Source organism: Pinus tabuliformis, chromosome X (assembly GCF_031772625.1).
Source record: "Pinus tabuliformis cultivar Carrire ecotype Pingquan chromosome X, CPIR1, whole genome shotgun sequence".
In the NCBI taxonomy this organism is placed as follows: Eukaryota; Viridiplantae; Streptophyta; class Pinopsida; order Pinales; family Pinaceae; genus Pinus; species Pinus tabuliformis.
The window spans coordinates 614711374-614735414 of record NC_142308.1 but is presented as its reverse complement, the minus strand read 5'-3'; the positions used below and the strand labels follow the sequence as shown (position 1 = coordinate 614735414).

General features: G+C 38.2%; 1 pseudogene; it reads left to right on the top strand.

Annotated features, from left to right (window-relative positions):
- LOC149141533 (transcription factor MYC2-like) overlaps window positions 1–20431 on the top strand; it is a 37506-nt pseudogene extending 17075 nt beyond the window's left edge.
- The last annotated feature ends 3610 nt before the right edge of the window (window positions 20432–24041 follow it).

The window sequence follows — 24041 nt, the reverse complement described above, 5'->3', positions numbered from 1 at the left end:
CTGACTTGCAACATACCTGCGTGACTAATCATGAAGGTTGCATAATTTCATCCATGAGATCAAGAGACTGACTACTAAAATTGTGCAAGGCATAGTATGGGTTGTCAGGAGGCTGACCAACTGTTGGAACTTCACAATGCATAGTCCAGCCTCGCTTGCTAAGGACTGCAACTATGCAACGCGCAATTTCAGTCAGCAGTGACATGCAACCAGCAAACTGCATTACGTAGTTTCTAGGGCCAATGGAACACTGCCTCCAATAATTACACAATCCAAGCCTGGAGGTCAATGCCTGGCTATTCTTGCAGAATTTTTGGAGGGAAGGCAGAGCCTTCGCTTCCAGAAATGAATAGTGCTAGCCAGGCAAGGCGCAGTCTAGGCCAAGGCAGCCCAGTCCAGCCGACGGGCGACTGAAAACATGAGAAGTATGAATGCATGGTGAGATGAGTGCAAACAAGAGTGAATGATCATTCATGCAAACAGAAAGTGCAAGCTTCAGAAAACGGGAAAGCATGCATGTGTGTGAAGCGAGTCGCCGCAATGACAACTGTCCATGAAAAAAATGTCATGCATGCGATAGCAGTGAGATGAAAATGAAAACTAAAATGGTGCTAGTACAAGCTAGTATGTATCAAAATGATAGCAAGCGCTCACTGAAATCAATAAGATAACATTCATACGAAGAGAAACACAAAAAGCACCAGAAATGCAGTGTGAGACATGAAAAGTGGGCTCACTCCAAAATAGTTGAGCTGAATGTTCCGACGACTCCTAGATGTAATGTAGGAAGTTGAAGATGCAAGATCGATGTGAGGAATGAGATCTGCAGCATCTGGTTGATGAGTTTTAATAAAATCAAGGTTGTGATGCGCATGCCACAAATCTAGGGAAAGCGACACTTGGTGGGAGGTTTCTGAGATGATCTTTGCATGTAACCTCCAGTTGCTAAAAATAGATCCTTGAAACAAGGGATACCTTTGCATGCTGCATTGGGAGGAGCAGCCCATGTGTGAAAATCAGTTTTTCTCGGTCCCAAAGGGAACCAGTCAACTCAACTGAACATGCAACAGTTTGCTCAGCTGGGAGGAAGAAATGCACATTTCTGGGAGGGAACTGGGCTAGCTACCCAGAGGGATTACGTAATTTTTGGGCAGAGCAACTGACTGCTGCCCAGAATTGTGCAATTTTTGGGCTGAGTAGCCCTGCTAGGAGGAATTGCGCAATTTTCTCAGTGAATAATGACAGGCAGATTTACGCAATTCTGGAGCCAAGCATGCTGCCATATAGGATTGCACTATTTCTAGAGGGAAGGTTGGTTCCCCTCAGAAAATTACACAATTTTTTGAGGGAGCTGCTCAACATGCAACTGGGCCAAGTCCGGAGAAACAACCTGTGAGGGGGATGCATCAAGCTTTGATGGATAGGCTGTCATTCTGCAAGAAAATCACTGAAGCTTGTGTACTTGACAAAACAAGACATGTTGTTGTGAAAGGTTGGTAGGGAGGCTCCAAAACAAAGTTAAGGAAAAATTTTGGAGGGTGGTTGTAGCCACTACAACAAGTTGAAGTAATTATTAACTTTCCATATCCATCTTCTTAGAGAGATGTAAGAATCTTTTAGGAAATGTGGGGTACTATAGCCATTTTATTAAATAAATAAATAAAAAATTGACTTGCCATTGTTTAAGCTTGTTGGAAAATATATTTGGTTTTATTCGAATAATGATTTCTAAATTTATTTTGATTTACTTAAAGAAAAAATTTCCATGACTCCTATGTTAAGAGGACTTCATCAGAGATTACCTTTTCATATCTACATATGCTTTTGATTCAACTGTAGGATTTGTTTTAACAAAAAAGGAACAACAAAGAACGGATTCCATTTACTAAATCATTAACCTGGAAGGTGCACTGCTTCATATGTCGATCGTGCCATGCCTTGTCTCCTTTTGAACATGTTGGTGAAATCCTACTAAAATCCAATCTTCCTCCAATTCCATTTATTGCGTGAGACGCTCCTCTATCATATCATGATCAGGCATTTCGGTTAGTGCTACAATCCACAGACTCAACATAACATATTCCATGGGCATCACAATCTCCTGCTCATAGACCAACCTGAAAGGGGTTTGGCCTGCCAAATTTTTACAAGTGCTTCTATATGCCCCTAGGACTACTGGTATGCACACATCCCAATCACTCCGCTTCACGTTGAAAACCTTCATCAAAGCACTTTCTAGGATTTTATTGAAGGCTTCTATCGTACCGTTACCTTGAGGTGATAGGGCATACATTTCTGATGATAGACTTGAAATTCTTCATGCATCACAACAATTGTCTCATTTAAGAAGTGCGTACCCCTGTCAGTCATTAATATCTTAGGGAAGCCAAATCGAGACAAGATAAACTAAAAAATAAGCTTCGTAGCAGTAGGTGCACTACAGCCCTTTATCGATTTCACTTCCACCCATCGCGTCAAGTATTCAATAGCAACAATAATTTATCGCGCGCCAATATTTTTCCCTAGTGGTTGTATCAGACCCACAAAATCAATCGTCCATTTATCAAATACCTACAAATATTTATGTGGATTTAAGGTATATTACTCCCTCCATGATGGTTTACCTGATTCCATGACTTATCCAGGAGTTAATGCCAGTTGTCGCCGTAATCCAGGCTAACCATCATTGTAGGAGACCAACTGCTACAAAGGAGATAGGTGAGGGCATGACGCGACCACGGAGAATATACCCTATGCAGAGAATGGGGAACGATGGAGCTAGTAACGGCGTTCAGGTGTGACGACGCCAGGTGGGGGGCGATGCTAGACTAGGTCGGATGGAGGGTAGCACCAGGAACCTATAGTAAACCAAACCCTAGCCCGTGTCGGGGTTGGTTCACAACCTACGCCTCTTTGCCTCCATCTCCATCCTCTGAAACTTCCATCTCAAACACTTTCATCCTGCTTTCGTTTGATGCTATCCAAATATGTTTAAATTATAACCATTGCAACTATTTTATTTATTTGTAGAGGAAGGAAAAATTATACATGAAATGTTATAAATATCTATTTTGTTCATGGGATTTTCTTTTCCCACTTACATTATTAACATAAAACTTCAATTGTTACTTGAAAGTCACATAAAAAATAAACATCTTAGTTTCTTACATTAAAATATATCATTCTTTGACAAAGTGTAAACGTACATGATATTCATATGCTTACATTTTCAAAAGTGTTTAAATATCATCCACATATCTTGAGTTAATTCCTACACGTTACACAAACCTTCTTTTCTTTTTAGAGTATAGAACTTGAGAAAAGATTTGCACCTCGAGGGTTCGTCCCCCTCGTCCCATGATAGATCCAGAGTTAGATGAATTAGGACTAGTGATTTCCAAGAGAGGTGCATTTTACCAAGTGTGATTACATCTGTGCTCAATACACAAGTCCTTTTAAAATTAAAAAATAAAATAATGAACATTTAAACTATGATGTATATATTTACAAAATAATATAAATAATATACATTAATAATTTATAACAAAATTATCTAATATACATTAAAATTGTTCAAATTTACAAAGAATGTGATAACACTCATAATTCAATATTTACAAAACATTCAAATTCTACTAATTAAATATGTCCAATCATAACCATTGAAACTAGTTTATTTATTTGTAAAGGAAACAATATACTTTGTAATGTTTTGAATATCGATCTTTTTTGTGGACTTCTTTTTGCACACTTAAATTATTAATGTAAAATTTCAATTGTAATTTTGTAGTCACATAAAAAATGCACACCCTAATTTCTTACATTAAAATAAATATTTTTTTCACAAAGTGAAAACGTACATGATATTCATATGCTTACATTTTCAAAAAGCAAAAATATCATCCACATATCGTGAGCTAATGCTTGCCACTTACTAACTTCTTTTTGGAGTGTAGAACTTGAACAAAGGTTTACACCTAACCAAAGTGTAGAACTTGAAGAAAGGTTTACACCTAGAGGGATTTGATCCCACTCCACACACGATAAATCCAAAGTTAGATGGATCTAAGCCAGTTATTGAATATATTCAATTATGCATCCATCTTAAAGTATGGATATAATCCAAGTTACTCACTCCAATCCGTATCTATTTTATTAATAGTTCGTCCACTAACTTCCACTATCATTCCCCTCTCCCTTTATACGTGATAGCTATCAAATTTACATGTGGGACCCATCAAATTTATGGTAATTATTAATCTCCCAAACCTATCCCATATTTGAAATAAATGTAATGATTTATAAATAAATACAAAATTCCCTCTCCACGTGCATGGAGGCATCATCCAAGTATGCCCATTACATATCCTTCTTGATTATCTATTGTTTTCATCCTATCATTGCTTGTTTATACTAGAATTATAAATAAGCGGTTAGTATGTCTAATGACTAGACAATATATTTAAAAGATAGAGTCACATTCTCTTCAAATAACTTCAAATTTCTATATACATTGTATGAAGTTAGATTATTAAATTTTCTTTTGTTGTAACACCTCTCCAAGTGTTCAAGTCCATTTGTATTAATGAAACCATCACATATATTATAAGAATTATAAAATGATTATATTCGCATACATATGAAGATGCTAATTATAATTTATCATTGATAATCAAAATTTAATTTCATCTAAACATTTTATTAAAAAAATAGAAATATAAATTAAAATATACCAAATAAGAAGGATAAGAAAAATATTCCCAATAATTATTAATAAAAAAAACAACATAAACTTTTTTCATTCTCTTATGCTCGCAATACCTAAGATTTTACTCTTGCAAACATGTAGAAAGAATCAGTTGTAGTACCTACGGAAAATATTGGACTTTGTCTTCCATGAATTTAGTCATTATCTCAATAGAAGATACCCTAGAAAAATGGCAATGTATTGAATTTCATGTGTATTTGTTGTGAGAGGAGCGGATTTAATAAAATCACCACTCATTTGTGTCCCAAAAAAACAACAAAAACCAAATAAACTGTATTAAAAAAACCATATACTAAATTTTTTATTTTTATTTAATGTTGTTAACAAATAAAAATAAAAAATAATTCACATTACTTTTAAAAGTTAAAATATAATAATTTATCTAAACAAATAAAATAATAATAATGTAGTTTTCATGATTAAAAAGAAACTTAATAATACTTAATTTCAATTTCTATTTTCAAATAAGATGTATTTTTTTAGTTTTATTTTTACTAAGTTATATACTTATATGATGATGATAATAACGGTCACTAAGATCAATATGGTCTATTGGACCTTAAAAAGGTAAGATATTAGTTGATATTCTTTAAAATTTTATTTCTATGATCGAAAATAAGGGAGAGAGGCATTCCTAGATCACCATAGTTTCCCTGACTTGACAAGTCAAGAAGGTTAGTATTGAGACAAAGAGTTTGAAAACTAAAACATGTGTGAGTAAGAGCTAAGCAATCTAGGAGAGTGTTTTCATCTTCAACCCACTTAGTATCCCAAAGGTGACACACTTTCGTCCTAAGGTGTTTTGGGAATTGATCAATGCCTAGTTCTCTACAATTTTGAACACCTTAAATTACAATTTTATTAAATCACATTATTATAAAGACTTGGCAATTCTGAGAATGAGCATGCATCTTTGAGAATGTTTCCCTGAATCTAAGAGATACTCCCCTTAGAATTGTTTGATTTTATGGATATTGGCCGTTGCAAATCTAATTGCTCTAGGCATTGTCAGTCTTTCAAATCCCTTGACCATATCTTCCCTATTGGTTTATATGGTGGTGCCTTTGTGGGTAGTGTGTGGAGTTGTGGATTAATCATCTCCCTCTCCCCCTCCCAACATTATCACTTCTATTGGTCTGGTGGATCAGGCACTAATATGAGCGTTAAGGTGTTGGCCTTATAGGGTGTCCTTCGTTGCACCTTCTAGTTAGTTGTGGATGATATTGCAATCGTAGGGTATTTGAAAGTGATAATTGATTGGGCAATGGAAAAACTCTCTCTAGTTGTTTTGTCTTTGTGTCCCTTACTGGAGCAAATCACTTCTATGAAGGTTCGCTTCCTCTCTATTTCCTTTTGCCATATATTTAGAGAGCATAACACAATGGGGGACTAGCTCCCTAATCTAGACTTTTGCATGAATGCAACAGAATACATATATAAACACAAACACAAATATGCAATATAAACAAATCTTAATTTCATTAATGTCAAAGAACTGAAAGATGCTTACATATAGAATGGAAATAAACTAGCTTGGGCGATGGTAGCATATCTCTGAGAAGAGATATGGTGGCTACATGCCTCTAAATTGTGCCACAATGAGGCTCAAGGGAATTTTTATTATTAAACAACAAGGGAAAACAATAAAAAACCAAAACCCTAAACCTCGGAGATGGAACACCAAGAGATTTTCGGCCCCATTGGGGTTATTTGGACAACCAACTTCCCGGTGTTGTAACTTGGCCATATGATCTCCATTTGGCTCATACAATACCTTGTTAGAAAAATATCTCTAAGTACTACAACATTTGCAACACACTCGTATATATGGCTATGGGCTTGCTGGGGACCTCAAAAAATGTTGTTTAGGGGGTCAAAATAGGTTCGGAAATTTAGGACCTGAAAAAACTGCTAAAAATAGTAAATTATGCTATAAACAAGGAAACGGATGAAACCAACTGGAGGTCGAGATGGAATAGGCGGGTGGCCAACCATATCCACCTAGATTAGTTCTTCTCCCTTAGGAAGCAATGGTCCCCATTGAGTGCAGGGCCTCCACGAGGTGAGGAAATTTCTGTTGAACTGAAGGAGTTGGCCTACTTTGACAACTCGATATCGCTAGATATGTTGTTAGCGAGTGTTCTTGATTTCTGTATCCATGATCCTATTATTCATGTCCAATGCGATATAACTTGTGTTGATATTTGTTCATGTCAGTTGTTGCGCAATGTCTAATGTGTCCACTAATGGGGGAAGTGATCAGGTGATCATGTCCTAAGTGGAAAAAATGCTCAAATTTTGAATTGCTTAGAATTGGTTGAAACTAGAATGACCAGATAGATCTTGTCTTCCTAATTCCGACGTCATGAACGGTTCGAAAACTGAAACCATATGGAGGATTTATTGCATTTTAAAAATGCCTAGTAAACTGTAATTTTTGAATTTTGGAAAAATTTTAAAAAGAATATTCCTTGGAATATTCCTTAGAATATTCTCTAGAATATTCCTTGGAATATTCTTCAAAATATTGCTTGGAATATTCTCCAAAATATTCGCTGGAATATGTTGTTTGGTTAAACAATCTAGGGCCGCCACGTGGCCCCAAGTCTGCAAGTTTATGGTGCAAAATTTTTGTGACTCCGCAGGATTCAATCACGGGTCTCCACGCTACCAACCCACAGGCCCGACCGGCCCACCTACATAATGGTTCTTAACAACCTAAGGACTTATTTCATATTTAAAGTTTGATTAAAGGTGAGTTTGGGGTAGAAAGGGGCCAATCCCCTACCCATAGAACCAAGGCTCGGAACCACAGGTCATTACACGACAGTGACAGTTACGGTTTCGGTTGCATGGTCACATGTTTCGGTGGGGGTCACGTTAACATTAAATGCCACAGTTTCCTAACCATTGGCTCCACGGTTCCGCCGACGAGGGTTTAGCTGGTCCATGTGACCACTAGCAGTGTATTCCCTGCCTGTGATTGATGGCATTGGTTGTACACCCACTCAGGTAAGGCTGCGCGTTTGATTATTCTGATACCCCTATCGAGATCGAACTAAAAATAATAGTGATAATATTTGGTAAGGTGCGAAGCCGATTGTCCCTCCGGGGGGCAACTACCCCAAACATTAAATGCCACCTCTAATGGTTTCGACAAATTTGGTGGAGCACGCCTTTCTGGGTGGAGTTGCCAAAGTTAGCAGGGTTAACTCCAGTTAATCCAAGTTTAGTGGAGTTTTTTTAGGTCAAACTTGAGAAAAACTTCTGGAGGTCATAAATTTCACTAGGGAGATCCTTTTGGAGTGAATTTTTTTTTTTTTTTTTTTGGGTATTCTGAGCATTCCACAGCCAATGGTACAGCTTTCAGAGCCAACAGAGCTCACCCTTAGATACTTTTTCAGCAAAGAATCTTGGAGAGCCATTAGGGCCTAGAGAGTGTTGGAGTTGTATTGGGCTATGGTTAGCCATTGAAGGTGAAACAAAAGTCAATCTTGACTATTTTCTATGTTCTGAACTCAATTTCACAACTTATTTTTCCTGTTTAGGCTTTCTTATCACTATATAACCAATTTGAGCATCTAATAAGAGTAATGACATGCCCATTTGGGGCCCTTAGACTTGGCAAATGTAGCCTAGGAGGGGTGAACTGCCTTATCAGCTGCTATGTTATATTATGTGAATTTATCTTGCTGTGTTTTTCAGATTTGATATGCTAAAAAGTAAAATGAAATAACACTCCTTCACACATAAGACTCAGAAATTTACCAAAAATTCTTTTTTTCAATTGCAAGACATCAATAACAGTTTGCACATATAATTTAATGGAAATGAAGACCTTGAACAGCAAAAACAAGTAGTTTCATTTTCAGATCAAAAAGTATGGCCACAGTCGGTCCACATTGAATATTGGGTGAAGGACAAGGAATGGTGGAATGTTGAGCTCGAAAGCATTGTCTCCTACGGAAATAGTGATGGTGTAAGGCCCATATCATAGTGGGATACGCTTGTGATCCAAGTGGATATTGGTGGCCACCTGCCAAGTCCACTTGGACCCCCACCATTGCTTCTTTCAACTTTTCAGTTTCTTTAATTGTAGCCCGATTTGCTATTTTTAGCAGTTTTTCGAGTCCTGAACTTCCAGAGCCGTTTTGAGGCCCTAAACGACGTTTTTTGGTAAAACTAGAAGTAACATGGGCCCATGGACCGATGTTGCTCTTCCCAAAGTTGTAATTCTCATATAGATCTTTCTAACAAGATACTGTGTGCGTCAAACGGAGATCGTATGCCAAAGTTACGACCCTGGGAATTTGATGTACCAATTTACTCAAACAGGGCCCACAGTTTGGCATTTCATCTTCTAGGGTTAGGTTTTGGGATGTTAAGGGTTTTCCATTGTTTCTCAACAATAAATAGGCCTTTGAGCCTCATTGTAACACAGTTGAGAGGCATGTAGCCGCCACATCTCTTCTCAGAGATAAGCTACCATCGCCCTAACTGGGTTATTTCCAATTCTATTTGTAATCATATTTCAGTATTTTACATTTATGAAATGAAGTATTATTTCTGTTGCATCTCTATGTTTATGGTTATCTCTGTAATTTGTTGCATTCCTATTCAAATCTGGATCAGTGGTATCAGAGCAGTCTGCTTTTTCTCTTTTTTCTTTACATGTTCCCAACGAGGTTGAGATATAAAGAGTTAGGGCTTGAACTGGTCGAACCTTTGCAAGTTCAACCTCACAAATCCCAAAGGCCTGCCATGGCGGATGAAAAGAAAGACGAGGGGGCAGGAGATCCTATCAAAATCTTGCTCAAAGAAGCCCTCGAGCGACAAAGGAACGTGATGATGGACAACTTTGCACAGATCCTTTAGCAACTACCCAAGGGCGACGCATCGGCTTCCAATAGCTACTCTGGAAATGCCACATCGTTTAAGGTACAAGTTAATTTTGAAATCCCCATATTCGAAGGTCAAATAGACATAGATGCCATTGATAAATGGTTAAATCTGCTAGAAGGTTATTTTTCTGTTCATGATTTTTCCAGTCGAGAAAAGATTATTTTCTCTCTTCTCAAAGCAGCCCCCCATGTCAAGGACTGGTGGGAAACCTACTGCCAGTAGAAGGATGAAAGTACAAGCTCATTGTTTTCAGCTGCACCCACTTGGGATTTGTTCTGGATGCCATCAAGGGGCAGTACTACCCTATCGGAAGCTATGAGGATCAATACATAAAGTGGACCACACTGCGGCAGGGAAGGGACCAAGACGTCCCAAAGTTTACCAATATTTTCCATACCCTTCGCACAAAGTTGGGTATCAAGGATTTAGAGCAGCATTTGATACTCAAATACCACGACTGCCTGCACAAGTACATCCAGGAAGAAATAGAATTCCTGAACATCTCTTCGCTCAGCACAGCATACTGATATGTCATCAAGGTCGAGCAAAAGTTTAAACAGAAGAAGTGAGACTTTGGATCTACGAATCTGAAGTAAGGGAAAGGTGCCCCCAAACCGCAGAAAAAAGGACAAATCCAAGGTGGGGCAGCCCAATACAACCCACCAAAGCTGCAAGCAAATAACAGTGCTGTGAAGCCGAAAAAGGACACAGGAAAGTGGTGTGAGTTCCATAAGAGCTCCACTCACAACATAAGTGAGTGTCGGGACAAACAGTCACTGGTGACTAAGCTAAAGGTTTCAGAATCAGATGCATGTTCTGACTCTGAGTTAGAACCCAACAAGGGGAATGACAAAGGGAAGAAGATTATCGATGCAGAGCCCAATGCCATCGTTGCCACCATGAAGATCCAAAAGGAAGAACCCGAAGATCTAGAGGAGGAGGAGTGTCTATTACACTCCCAGATGTGGGTAAAGGGCTCCCCGCTACAATTCATTGTCAACAACGGGAGCCAAAAGAACCTCATTTCGATAGAGGTCATGAAGCAGCTGGGCTTACCAACCACAGCACATCCACAACTGTACACCATCGGGTGGCTTCACCAAGGACGGGATATTCGCGTGAGCTAGCAGTGTCACCTTCCATACAACATCAAGCCCTTCATGGATGAGGTATTGTGTGACATTGCTCCCCTTTAAGTTTGTGATGTATTATTAGGAAAACCTTACTTGTGGAAGCGACATGTTGTGTATGAATCAAGGTACCGTGCTATTATTGTTATTTTTGGAAATAAGTTGTACAGGATACCAGAGGTAGCACCGCCTACCGCAATCTCTTTGATTACAGCAAAAAAATGCAGTAAGCTCATTTCCAAAACTGAGAAACTTGTTTTCCTGATGATACACCCTCAAGGAAAGAAGAAGATGGTGGCCACGACCTCGAGATAGGGCCCCTCCGCACGACAACTACAGATGGACAAGGTCATGGAGGAGTACGAGGATATCTTCACCTCCCCTGCAGGGGTTTCTCTACACTGTCAGGTCAAGCACTCCATCGATCTGACCCCAGGTGCGCCAATACCCAATGGACCAATCTATTGGCGCTCTATTCTGGAGAATGATGAAATCAAGAGGCAGATTCAGGAGCTACTACAGAAAGGTTACATCCGTCCAAGGTCATCACCCTGTGGGAGCCCAATCGTGTTGGTACAGAAGAAGGATGGGACTTGGAGACTCTGTATTGACTATCGGGCGTTGAACAAGATCACTGTCTGCAATAGGTACCCGATCCCATGGATTGATGACCTCTTGGACCAATTGAAGGGGGCAAAATATTTCAGCAAGATTGATTTGAAGTCAGGATATCACCAGGTACCAATCAAACCCTCTGATGTGTGGAAGACTATCTTCAAAGCCAAGGAGGGCCTTTTCGAATGGTTGGTTATGCCTTTCAGATTGACGAATGCTCCTGGAACCTTCATGAGGCTAATGGATGACATTTTGTGGCCATTCACCAATTCATTTGTAGTGGTATACATGGATGACATCCTGATCTTCAGCCAGAGTTGGGAAGAGCAACTCCACTACATCTGACAGGGTCTCCAAACACTGCAAAAACACAAGTTATGTGCCAATTTAGAGAAATAAACTTTTGGCATGACCCAGGTTCAGTATCTGAGATACATTCTTTATGAACAAGGGGTACATGTGGATCCATCCAAGATCCAATTCATTCTAGATAGGCCATCTCCAACCACTCTAACAGAGCTCCGCAGCTTTCTAGGTCTTGCCAACTTCTACCGCATGTTTGTGTTGAGATTTTCTCATATCACTTGGCCCTTGACTCAAGTCACCAAGGGAGGAGTGAAAGAAAAATTCTTTTGGTTTGAATCTCAAAAGAAGGCATTCACAGAGTTGAAAGATCACCTCTGCACGGCACTAGTGCTCGCATTACTAGACTTGCAACAACCATTTGAGGTCAAGACAAATGCCTCTAACTATGCTGTTGGGGCAGTCCTCACTCAACACAGGCATCCAGTGGCATATCACAGTGAGAAGCTTTCAGACACAGTTCGAAAGTAACCCAGTTATGACAAAGAGATGTATTCCATTGTGTAGGCCTGCCGATAATGGAAGCATTACATTTTGAGGAAGGAAACGGTCATCCACATAGACCACCGACCCCTGCAGTTCATACAAACCCAAGGGAAATTACAGAATGATCACGATCAGAAGTGGTCCACATACCTGCAACAGTTCCATTTGAATATCAAGTATAAGAAGGGTAGCACCAATAATGTTGCAGATTGCCTCAATCGACCACAGATCATGGCTTTAACCACTGTGTTCAACTCTTGTGGGCACAAGACTTCTGATTGGCCACTTCTCTACAAAAGTGACCCAGAATTCGGCCACACATACCAGACACTCTTGGAGGGTCAGCATGTTCTAGATTTTCACCTCCAAGATGCCTTGTTATGCCACCTAGGTCACCTTTTTGTTCCTTCAAGCGAGCGTGCCAAGATGATTTGGGAAGCACACTACAGTCGGGCTGCTAGAAATTTCGGGGTCAAGAAAACGGTGGCAGTACTGTAGAAGTATTTCTATTGGCCGAATCTTTGACAGGATGTCGAGAAGTACGTTAGATCATGCACTGCCTGTGCCATTGCCAAACCGACCATCAAGAAACAAGGCCTCTATACCCCACTGCCTATCCCTAGTCAACCTTGGGAATCCATCTCCATGGATTACATGCTAGGCCTTCCTTCCACTAAGCATGGAAACGACTGTGTTTTTGTGGTCGTCGACAGGTTCTCGAAGATGGCCATTTTGGCTGCCTGCAAGAAGAATATCATAGCAGAAGGCACTACTAAACTCTTCTTTGAACGAGTGTGGATACACTTTGGGATCCCATAGTCTATCATTTCAGATCGGGACAGCAGGTTCCTTAGTACATTTTGGTCCAGTCTCTGGTCGATGCTCGACACCAAACTCACTAAGTCCACAGCCTTCCATCCTCAAACTGATGGCGAGACAAAGGTTGTCAACGGGATGATCATACACATTCTGCACATGTACAACTCAAAGCATCCACGCACACGGGACGATAGCCTCCCATATGTTCAGCACAGCTACAACTGGGCTCTCCACAGCTCGACTAGGCACAACCATTTTCAAGTGGGCTTGGGATTCCAGCCATTATGTCCCATTGATTTGGCCATGCAATTTACAACTACTCACACAAATTCGGCTCATGTCCAGTCCGAAACAGATAAGGCAAACAGCTTCATTGAGCACATCCAACAAAGTCTGGTTGCATTTGTAAAAGGAACGCCTTACCGGAGACTATCGGAAACTCAGACCACTCCGATATGGTCCTTACACCATTACCAAGGTTGTGGGAGACAATGCATTTGAGCTCAGCATTCCCCCATTCCTTGGCCTACACCTAGTGTTCAATGTGGACCGCCTTCGGCCATAATTTCCACCATTACTAGACACATCCGACATTGCAGAACATCTCACACCCACAGAGTTAAATCCAGATTGCATGGAACAAGCTGCAATTGATTGGATCATGGACACACAGAGCAAGCACACTCGCCAATAGAATATCCAATTGTATCGAGTTGTCAAAGCAGGCCAACTCCTTCACCAGGGCAAGTGGCTCACCGAGGACCAAGTTCAACAGAAGTTTCCTCATCTCATGGAGGAACTCAACGCAATGGGGATCATTGCTTCCTAAGGGGGGAGGAATGATCCAAGTGGATATTGGTGGCCACCTGCCAAGTCCACTTGGACCCCCACCATTGTTTCTTTCAGCTTTTCAGTTTCCTTAATTGTAGCCCAGTTTACTATTTTTAGTAGTTTTTCGGGTCCTGAACTTCCAGAGCTGATTTAAGGCCCTAAACAACGTTTTTTTGGGAAACTGGGATCAACCAATGTTGCTCTTCCCATAGTTGTAGTTCTCGGATATATCTTTCTAGCGAGATACTGTGCGCATGAAACGAAGATCGTATGCCAAAGTTACGACCCTGGGAAGTTGATGTACCAATTTACCCAAACAGGGCCCACAATTTGGCGTTTCATCTTCTAAGGTTAGGTTTTGGGATGTTAAGGGTTTTCCATTGTTTCTAAACAATAAATAGGCCTTTGAGCCTCATTGTAACACAGTTCAGAGGCATGTAGCTGCAACATCTCTTCTCAAAGATAAGCTACCATCACCCTAGCTGGTTTATTTCCAATTCTGTTTGTAAGCATATTTCAGTATTTTATATTAATGAAATGAAGTATTATTTCCACTGCATCTTTGTGTTTATCGTTATCTCTGTAATTTGTTGTGGTCCTATTTAAATCCGGATCAGCTTCCAATGGGCCCCAGCGAGATGCTCCTTCTGCAAATATAACCAAACTTTGTTGCCCACCTAGAACTTATGTGGCACCCGATGTTGATCATGTCATTGTTTGTACTTGGCATTTTCTCTATCCAATATGTCATGGACCTATTGGCGGATGTGCTAAATGTGTTCAATGAAGTTGGTAGGTCTGTCAGCTTCGGACTGGACATGAGTTGAATCTGTGTGAGTAGATGCCAGTGGTATGGAAACATTGATGGGACATAGTGATTGGAATCCCAACCCCACCTAAAAGGGTTTGTGGTCATTTGAGCTATGGAGAGCTTTGTTATAGCTATGCTAGACATAGGGGAGGCTTTCATCCCATGTGTGTGGATGCTTCGAGTTGTACATGTGTAGAATGTGCATGATCATCTTGTTGAAAACCTCTGTTTGGCCATCAATTTAGGAGTCGAAGGTTGTGGACTTAGTGAGCTTGGTATCCAACATCGACTAGAGACTTAAACAAAATACACTCAAGAACCTTCTCTCCTGATTTGAGATAATGGACTTTGGGATCCCAAAGTGTACCCACACTTGTTCAAAGAAGAGCTTAGTAGTGGCTTATGCTATGATACTCTTATTGCAAGATGTAAGAATGACCATCTTAGAGAATCTGTCAACGACCACGAAAACACAATCATTGCCATGTTTGGTAGAAGGAAGGCCTGACATGTAACCCATGGAGATATATTTCTAGGGCCTACTAGGAGTAGGCAAAGGAGTATACGAGCCTTACTTCTTTATTGCAGTTTTGGAAATGGTGTAGGAAGTACAAGATCCGATGTACTTTCCAACATCTTATCGAAGGTTTGGCCAATAAAAATACTTTTGTAGCACTGCCAATATTTTCTCTACCCCAAAATTTCCAATGAACCGATTGTAGTGCACCCCCCAAATCATCTTGGCACGCTCGCTTGAAGAAACACAGAGGTATCCTAGCTGGCATAATAGTGTGTCCAGAAGGTGAAAATCTAGAACTTGCTTGCCTTCCAAGAGCATCTAGTATGTGGTGTTGAATTCTGGATCGCTCTTCTAAAGATGCAGCCACCTCTAAGTCTCGTTTCCACAAGAGTCGAGCACAGTGCCAACGCCATAACCGAGGGTCAGATGAGACAATTTGTAAGATTTTTGGTATTTCCCTTTTTATTCTTGATGTTCAAATGAAATTGTTGCAGATATGTGGATAGTTTATGAAGGCGATTATTTTGCAATGTCCCTTATGTCTGTATGGACTACAAGGGTCTGTGGTCTATCTCGATGATTGTTTCCTTCCCTAAAATGTAATGCTTCCATTTTCGGTGAGCCTACACAATGGAATACATATCTTTATCATAAGTGGGATACTTTTGGACTGTATTTGAAATTGTCTCACTGTGATATTCCCTTGAATGCCCCTGCTAGGTAAGAACTGTATCAATAGCATAGTCGGAGGCATCTGTCTCAATTTCAAATGGTTGTTGCAAGTGTGCTAATGTGAGCACTAGTGTAGAGAAGAGGCGATGCTTCAACTCAACAAATGCCTTATGTTGGGATTTAGACCAAAAGAAATTTGTTTTCGCTTTGCCCTTGGTGACTTGAATCAAAGGTCAAGTGTTATAAGAGAATTTGTCTCAGAGTCAGAGCATGCATCCATTTCTGAGTCTTTAAGCTTGCCCACCAACGCCTACCTTGCACAAGATTTGTTCATGTTGTGAGTGGGAGTTTTATGGAACTCACACTACTTATCAATGTCTCTTTTCACCTTCCCATTATTCTTGGCTTGTGACTTCAAGGACTTTTCCTTTGCTCTGCTTTGGGTTCGTAGATCTAAAGTCTCACTTCTTCTGATTGAATTTCCACTCAATCTTGGGAGCATATTGGTATTTTGCACCAAGAGAGGAAATGTTCAAGAACTCCATTTCCTCATGAATGTATTTGTGCAAGTAACTATGGTACTTGAGCATCAAATGTTTTTAAGAATATCTGATACCCAACTTTGTCTGTAGGGTATGGAAAAGATTCGTCAGCTCATGCACATCTTGATCCCTTTTTTATCGCAACGTAGTCCATTGTATGTACTTGTCCTCATAGCTCCCCACAGGGTAGTATTGTTCCTTGATGATGACTTGGAACGAATTCCTAGACAATGCGATGGAAAACAGTGAGGGTTCTCTCTCATCCCTATGTTCACGAAAGGTTTCCCATCGATCCTTGACACGGTGGGTGTCTTTGAGGAGTGCAAAAGTAATCTTTTCCCAATTGGAAAAATCATGAACCAAAAAATATCCTTCCAACAAATTTAACCTACATCTATCTGGCCTTCAAATATGGGAATGTCAATGTTGACTTGTACCTTGAAGGGAGTGGAAACTCCAAAGTGGTTGTTGGATGAATATGTGTCGCCTGTGGGCATCTACCGTAGGATCTGGGTGAATTTATCCATCATCGCGATCCTTTATCGCTCGAGGGCTTCTTCAAGCAATATTTTGAACGGATCTCCTTCTCCCTCATATTTCTTTTCTTCCGCCATGGGAGGTCGTAAGGATTTACGAGGATGACTTGCAAAGGTTCAACTAGTTCAAGCCCTAACTCCTTATACCTTGATCGTGTTGGGGACATGCAAAGAAAAATAGAGAAAGAGAAAACTGCTATGATACCACTGATCCAGACTTATGCAGGAATGCAACATAATACAGATATAAACATAAACATAGAGATACAGAAAAAATAAATCTTCATTTCATTAATATTAAAGAACTAAAAAATGCTTACATATAGAATGAAAATAAACTAGCTCGAATGATGGTAGCTTACCTATGATAATAGATGTGGTGGCTGCATGGCTTTTGAACTGTGTTACAATGAGGCTTAAGGGCCCTTTTATTATTGAACAACAAGGGAAAACCATAAACGACCAAAACCCTAACCCTAGGAGATGGAATGCCAAGAGTTTGTGGGCCGCGTTGGGGTTAGTTGGACAACCAACTTCCTGGGGTCATAACTTGCTCATATGATCTTTGTTTGACGCGTACGATACCTTGTTAGAAATATCTCTCCGATTACTACAAAATCTGCGACAATCCCCTGCCTAAGGCTACAAGTTTGCTTTGAATCTCAAAAAAACGTTGTTTAGGGGGTCATAACAACTCTAGAAGCTCAAGACCCAAAAAACTACTAAAAACAGTAAATTGTGCTATAAACAAGGAAATTAATGGAACCAACTCGAGGTCCATGTAGAATAAGTGGGTAGCCACCCATATCCACCTGGATCACTCTCCAAGTTTGGGATCTTTTCGATGTCTTGGTAGTTTCATTATGGGTTCTTGATTAGGGGAATTTTTATATTCTAGGATCACACCAGTGGTTGAGAGGTATATATGAACACATTTGATTGATCATGACTTTCTGACTTCCACACTGTGATCGTTGTTGGTAGTGACTCGTTGCTGATGAGCTTTGAAAGATGTAACTTTTGTTTAATGCAAATAAATGTTTGTTGGTTTTTTCCTTTGAAAAAAAAAACTTAACAATTCTGAACATTCTAAATTAACCATTATTTATATTATTTGCAATTATTTCCCAAATTCGTAGTCTAAGGAGGCATCATTTTTGTGTGGAAGATGATGGAAATTCCAACACAATTTTGATAAAATTTTGCGGAATCTGGATTACAACTGTCGAGCTTCAAGATTTTAGGTTCCTTGGGGTTTTTAATAGTGTTGAATCCATTTCCACCATCAAAAACACAATTCAAACACTCCTACTCTCAATTTTTTTGAAAAAAATAATGGCTAGTTTCTAGAAAATTTTAGTCGTCAAGAGAAATTGGCACCTCAGTAGACAACTTATTTTCCAAAAAGCTTCTTTGAATTGATATTTCCATTAAATCGATCTTTAATTAACATCTTATATTATTTAATTATATTTTTAATTATATTTGTCTAACTTATTATATTTAATAACAGTTTAGATCTATCACAATTTCGAATCTAACAAGTATTAATAGGGATCGAATCCCTTTCACTCTAAAAGAAATTTGCAACTCAACAAGTTTGATCCCTCTAAACACTTAATAGATCTAAAATTAAAATAAATCTAAAAATCTAAATTAATTTCCATAACTATTCTAAAATATTGTTAATAATATTATTAAATATAACAAAAATAAATAAATAAATAAATATATCATTTACAACAATGTTATGTTATGCGGTATAGTGCTATTGCAACACAAATATGTATACATAAAATTCAAATATCAATATATGATTTATAAGCAACACTCTTAAGAGGCATATTGTTTGCATGGTTTATGTTATGCGGTATATTGCTATTGCAACACAAATATGTATACATAAAATTCAAATATCAATATATGATTTATCAGCAACACTCTTAAGAGGCATATTGTTTGTATTAACCATGCACACAGTACATGGCAAAAACAAAATGTTGAAAGTCAATAAATTAGTTCACATTAATTTTCAGCTAGTGCTACATATACATAAAAATAAAATTCGAATACCACATATATCACTTATAAGCAGCACTGTTATGGGCTATATTGCATAGATTCTTGTGATCTATGCTTGCAGCACATGTAAAAACAAAATATCAAAAATAAAAACTGAATCCCCTATTAACAAAATTCTAATTTTTGTGACCGCTAATTCTTGAGACTAAACCAAATTCCACTGTTTTATTGTGAATTTCACCAGCAAGATTTGTCTCCCTTTTTCGCCCATTGCCTGAAATCTGAATCTCATCCAAACCAGATTCGTTTTCCTTTTGCCCATGGCCTGAAATCTAACCAAAATTTGATTGGTCCATCTGTCTTTTCCCGCGGCCCGTCAAGGCGGAGAACAGTTGACGGGCTTGCACTGCCTTCTTATCTGTGACAGAGGTGCCGAGAACAGTTTGCGGACCTCCACTGTGTTATTATCTGTGACAGGAAAACAAAAAGCATCTGTGTTCGCTGAACAAAGTTCTTTAGTGGTTAAAGACGACGAACCATTGTTGCATAATCTAACTCAGGAGACCAAAGCCCTTGAAACCCCCGCCATCCATATCACAGAAACAGGTAACCGTATGTAACTACAAACCCACACATTGGGTTTTAAAGGCGGGAGAAAGAACGTGATAAAGCCAGCAATAAAAGAGGATATCATTGGTTTACGGCCTAATCCACCTGGAATTGCTATAGGAGGCCTGCCCTCCAGCATTGAATCAGAGCTGTGTCTGATGTAGAACCGTCTGTCTCAATTAAAGATTCAACGTTTGCTGTAGTCGAGAGAAAGCCACGGAAACATGGGAGAAACCCTGCAAATGGCCGCGAAGAGCCTCTGAATCATGCTGAGGCTGAGCAGCAAAGGCGTGAGAAATTGAAACAGAAATTTTATGAGCTTCGTGCCAGGGTCCTAATGTGTCGACAATGGACAAAGCTTCTCTGTTCGACGATGCCGCTGCTTATATCGAAGATTTTTGTTCCAAGCAGCAGGATTTGGAGTCCGTGAGGGTTGAATTGCAGGTTCAATATGACACCATAAAGAAGGAATTATTGATGAATTCTTTGAAGTTGGCAGCTAAAGAAGCAACAGATCTTTCAAAAATTGACCTTAAGGGTTTTACCCAGGGGAAATTCCCCGGCTTGAATTTAGAAGTTCGCATTGGCGATAATAAGAACTCAGTGTACTAAACAGAATCATCCTGTTGCAAGACTACTGACAGCACTGCAAGAACCTGCTTTGGAAGTCCTCCATGAAAGTAATTGTACTGTGAAGGATTCGTTAATTATCCAGACAGTCGTTGTTAAAATGACCAGAGGTTTGTACAGGGAAGACCAACTTCATGCCCTGCTTTGTAAGAAAGTAGCTGAATCTCTGGATTAAATAGTGGAATATCACTGCAATATTGAGAATTTGCCTTTGCATGCTTCACTGAGAATCCGGTTCGAGAGCAGACATGGTGAGTGTGTCCTCCAACACTCTTTTCACGCTAAAAACACCATTTTGTAACATATTTCATGATTTTTTTAACGTTCTATCATTTATAATTTGAAAAGATGTAAATCTCGTCAAAGTTTGTCAATGTTGAAAGCCTTAGTGTTGGCCCTGGCGATTGCTTATATTAATCATAAAATATTTTTAAATAAGATTGGAAAGTAAGAAGGAAGTTTTGAATTTTAAAAAGAAGAGAGATGTTGAAGCTAACATAAATGTGATTATAATTTTAATAAGTAAACTTTAATTTTAAAATTGTCTATATTGATTAAAATTATTAAAAATTATTTAAATTTCAAAATTGTCTATATTGATTAAAATTATTAAAAATTATTTAAATTTCAAAATGAATAGGGAAAAATTGAACGCATTGTTGTTACAAGAAAAATATATATATATTTAAATGTTTAAAATATATCCTTTAGAATTTTTTCCGAATTGAAATTTTTCGAGTTGAATTTTTATGGTATCGTATCGAATTCGAATTCGAAGTGGATAACCATGGCTCAAACCTTGAAAGAGAATCCGGAATTTGGAATTACGGGTTAAGAATCTATTTTCTATTCTGACATCTCCAACCGTCTGATACACCTGATCATTGCGCGCAAATAGCCTTTTTACAGTATGAGTTCCATAGTTCTAGAACGACAGTTTTTCTTAAAAAGACAGAAGCTTGTGCCTTTCTTCATGGGTTGAATCAGGACGGTAAAATCATCGAGAATATGTTGGACCATTTATTGAAAACAACAGGATATTAACGAAAATTTGAATTGCAATTGGGAAATGTTTAGATATTTACATTTCTACTACATATTTCGATCATGTTGTGGAGCACTTTTTCTAATAAAAAACACAATCATTTATTTTTAAATATATATATATATATTACTTCCACACAAATAAAATAACACTTTATTAATTTTAATTTTAATTAGTAAAAACATCATAATTACAACACATTTTATTTCCATTTTATTTTTTTAAATCCAGTGCAATTTTAATACTTTCAAATACTTCTATACTAAATTGCAAGTTAACAAAACATTTTTATATTATATAAAATTATATTTGAAATATTTTTAAATTATTTTTAATTAAATTAATTTTAAATATATTTTCTCTATTGAACAAATATTTTATTATTTAATTTTACATAATTTATTATATTACTTTATAATTTTCTCCAAAATAATTATATTAATCAAAATCTAAAATGTACTATTAAACATAAAATAAAATACGATATTGTGTTATATGAAAACAAAGTAAACCACACGTTTATTTTATAATTTCCAAAACACTTTTATATATATATATATATATATATATAATATATAAATTCTTATTTTTATGACTTTTTTTTAGTCACTAGTCTTATCGCAAGGCCTCAGGTATATTTTCTTCGAATTGAACAATAAATAAAATAACAAATCATAGTCTTAATCATTCAAATGACCAACCAAAACAACATTAAAAAAATCATAATATTATGCCAAAGTTACCAATCAAAACAAATTAAATGTTACCCACGGGAAATACATCAATTAAAAAACCTTAATACTATGCGAAAATTAGCACTGGGCCATCTTTGTACACTGTAGGAAAGTGGTTTCTAAATGCAATACTAATACACACATTGGACAGTGGTTTCTAAATGTGGTACTAAAAATACCACACATTGAAACAGTGATTTCTAAATATGATACTAAAAATACTACACATCGAAAAATACATATGCACAATAATAGAAAAAGAAACCAGGCTGTGGTTTTTGAAAACCATTGCATAAAAAAGTGTAATTACAACTCTCGCAGAAATTTAGAGATCCAAAATATTTTAAACTGGGATTTTAAAAAGAGATAGATTATCAAACCAGAAAGCAGAGAGTGAAAGAGCTTCTTTTAGACCGAAACAAAAAATGAAAACGACAGGTTGTCAAATCAGAAAGCCATCCAACTACGGTAAACAAACTTCTTTATCCAGGCTTAAAACAGAGCATAGGGCTTTCCGATAATTTCATGCCCTATTTAGTTCAGTGTCTTCAGAAAAATTCGTTAAAAGGTTCAGCAATTCCACGCAAGAATTCTGAAACATTAAAACTTCATTTGCCGTTGAAGAATTGTGACGGAATTTCCATCTACTCCACAATTGAATCATTTGATTCCATCGCGTGTGCCTGATTTAGAAGTTCGAGCTCGCGAATGGAAGGCGGAATCAGAGCCTGTACCAGCAAGAAAATCAGAGTGAAGATTTGTATATTTTAAATTAAGCGACTAGGAACCAAAAAATAATGCTAATAAACTATTTCTGACCATATAAACAAAAGGATTAGATCTCCCGCCACTGCCAAATCGTTTGACTTTGTGTTCCTTCACTAGCCTGCAAAACTAATTACATCAGCACCATGGAATTGGTATTAACAGGCCTGGAATTTGACGTCCTGTAGCACGTATTTTGTGTTTTAGGACGTATTTGACGGTGGCCGAAAAATTTTCCACGTCAGGTTTGACGTGTCCTATAAAACTGCAACCCGTCGTTTTGATGTCTAGTTTCAGAGTTAAACTGTCAAAAACTATAATACCACTCTGGGCTTGGTACCGATACACAAGACAATTAAAATTTAATGCTATTTAAATTCTACAGCATTTGACTGCGTAGTAGCCAGTACCTAATAGTAGTAACTCTCTCATCTACCATAGGCTAGTACCTAATAGGAGTAACTCTCTCATCTATCATCTGCAGCTTTGGCCATACGAACGATATGTGCAAATTTAATCTACAACTACCATTACCATTAGCCACTGGTTTGTTGGAGACAAATGCGGTTTTAAAGTTTGCTTTGACGCCACGCTAAACCTAATCTGATGAAACTTGCAAATTGCAATATTTAACTATTCATCACCCAGGTTCCAAGGACTGCGTGCAATCTCACTATTGTTTTCACTGTCCAGGTCATTCTCACTGTTGTTTTCACGAAAATGTTCACTGTCCAGGCCATTGACAGCTGAATTAGTGGCAACCGTCTATCAACAATCTACATGAATTTGAAGTTATCTACCTGATTTCCCAAGAAAATGGAATGGTGGCTTTGTTCCATGATTCATCCATTAGAATGGAGGAAGTACAATTACAAGCAAGGAAGAAATAGACAATGGGCAGGTTCATGTGTCATCACTGAGGTAATACACTTTCTTCTTTGCCCTGACCATTACCCCGAGGCTTATTCTTGCAAGTTGTTGCAGTAATCCTTGTGGTTTGATTGGCTTGGATGTTTCTTTCTGGACATGTGGCTCTAGTGCTCCCTGGCAGATTGAAGATCTCCGGTTGAAATTTGAGAAGGCCCGGATGCTCAACAAGGTTAACTTATTAGCGAGAAACCCAACTCCCCATTTCAACTAGCTCTGTTAAAAAAATATTCGATAAGTTTTTCAGGTCAGATCATAACACTAAATTATTTTCTGAGTAGAGTTTAATTCGAGTGTTTTCTTATTGCATGAAG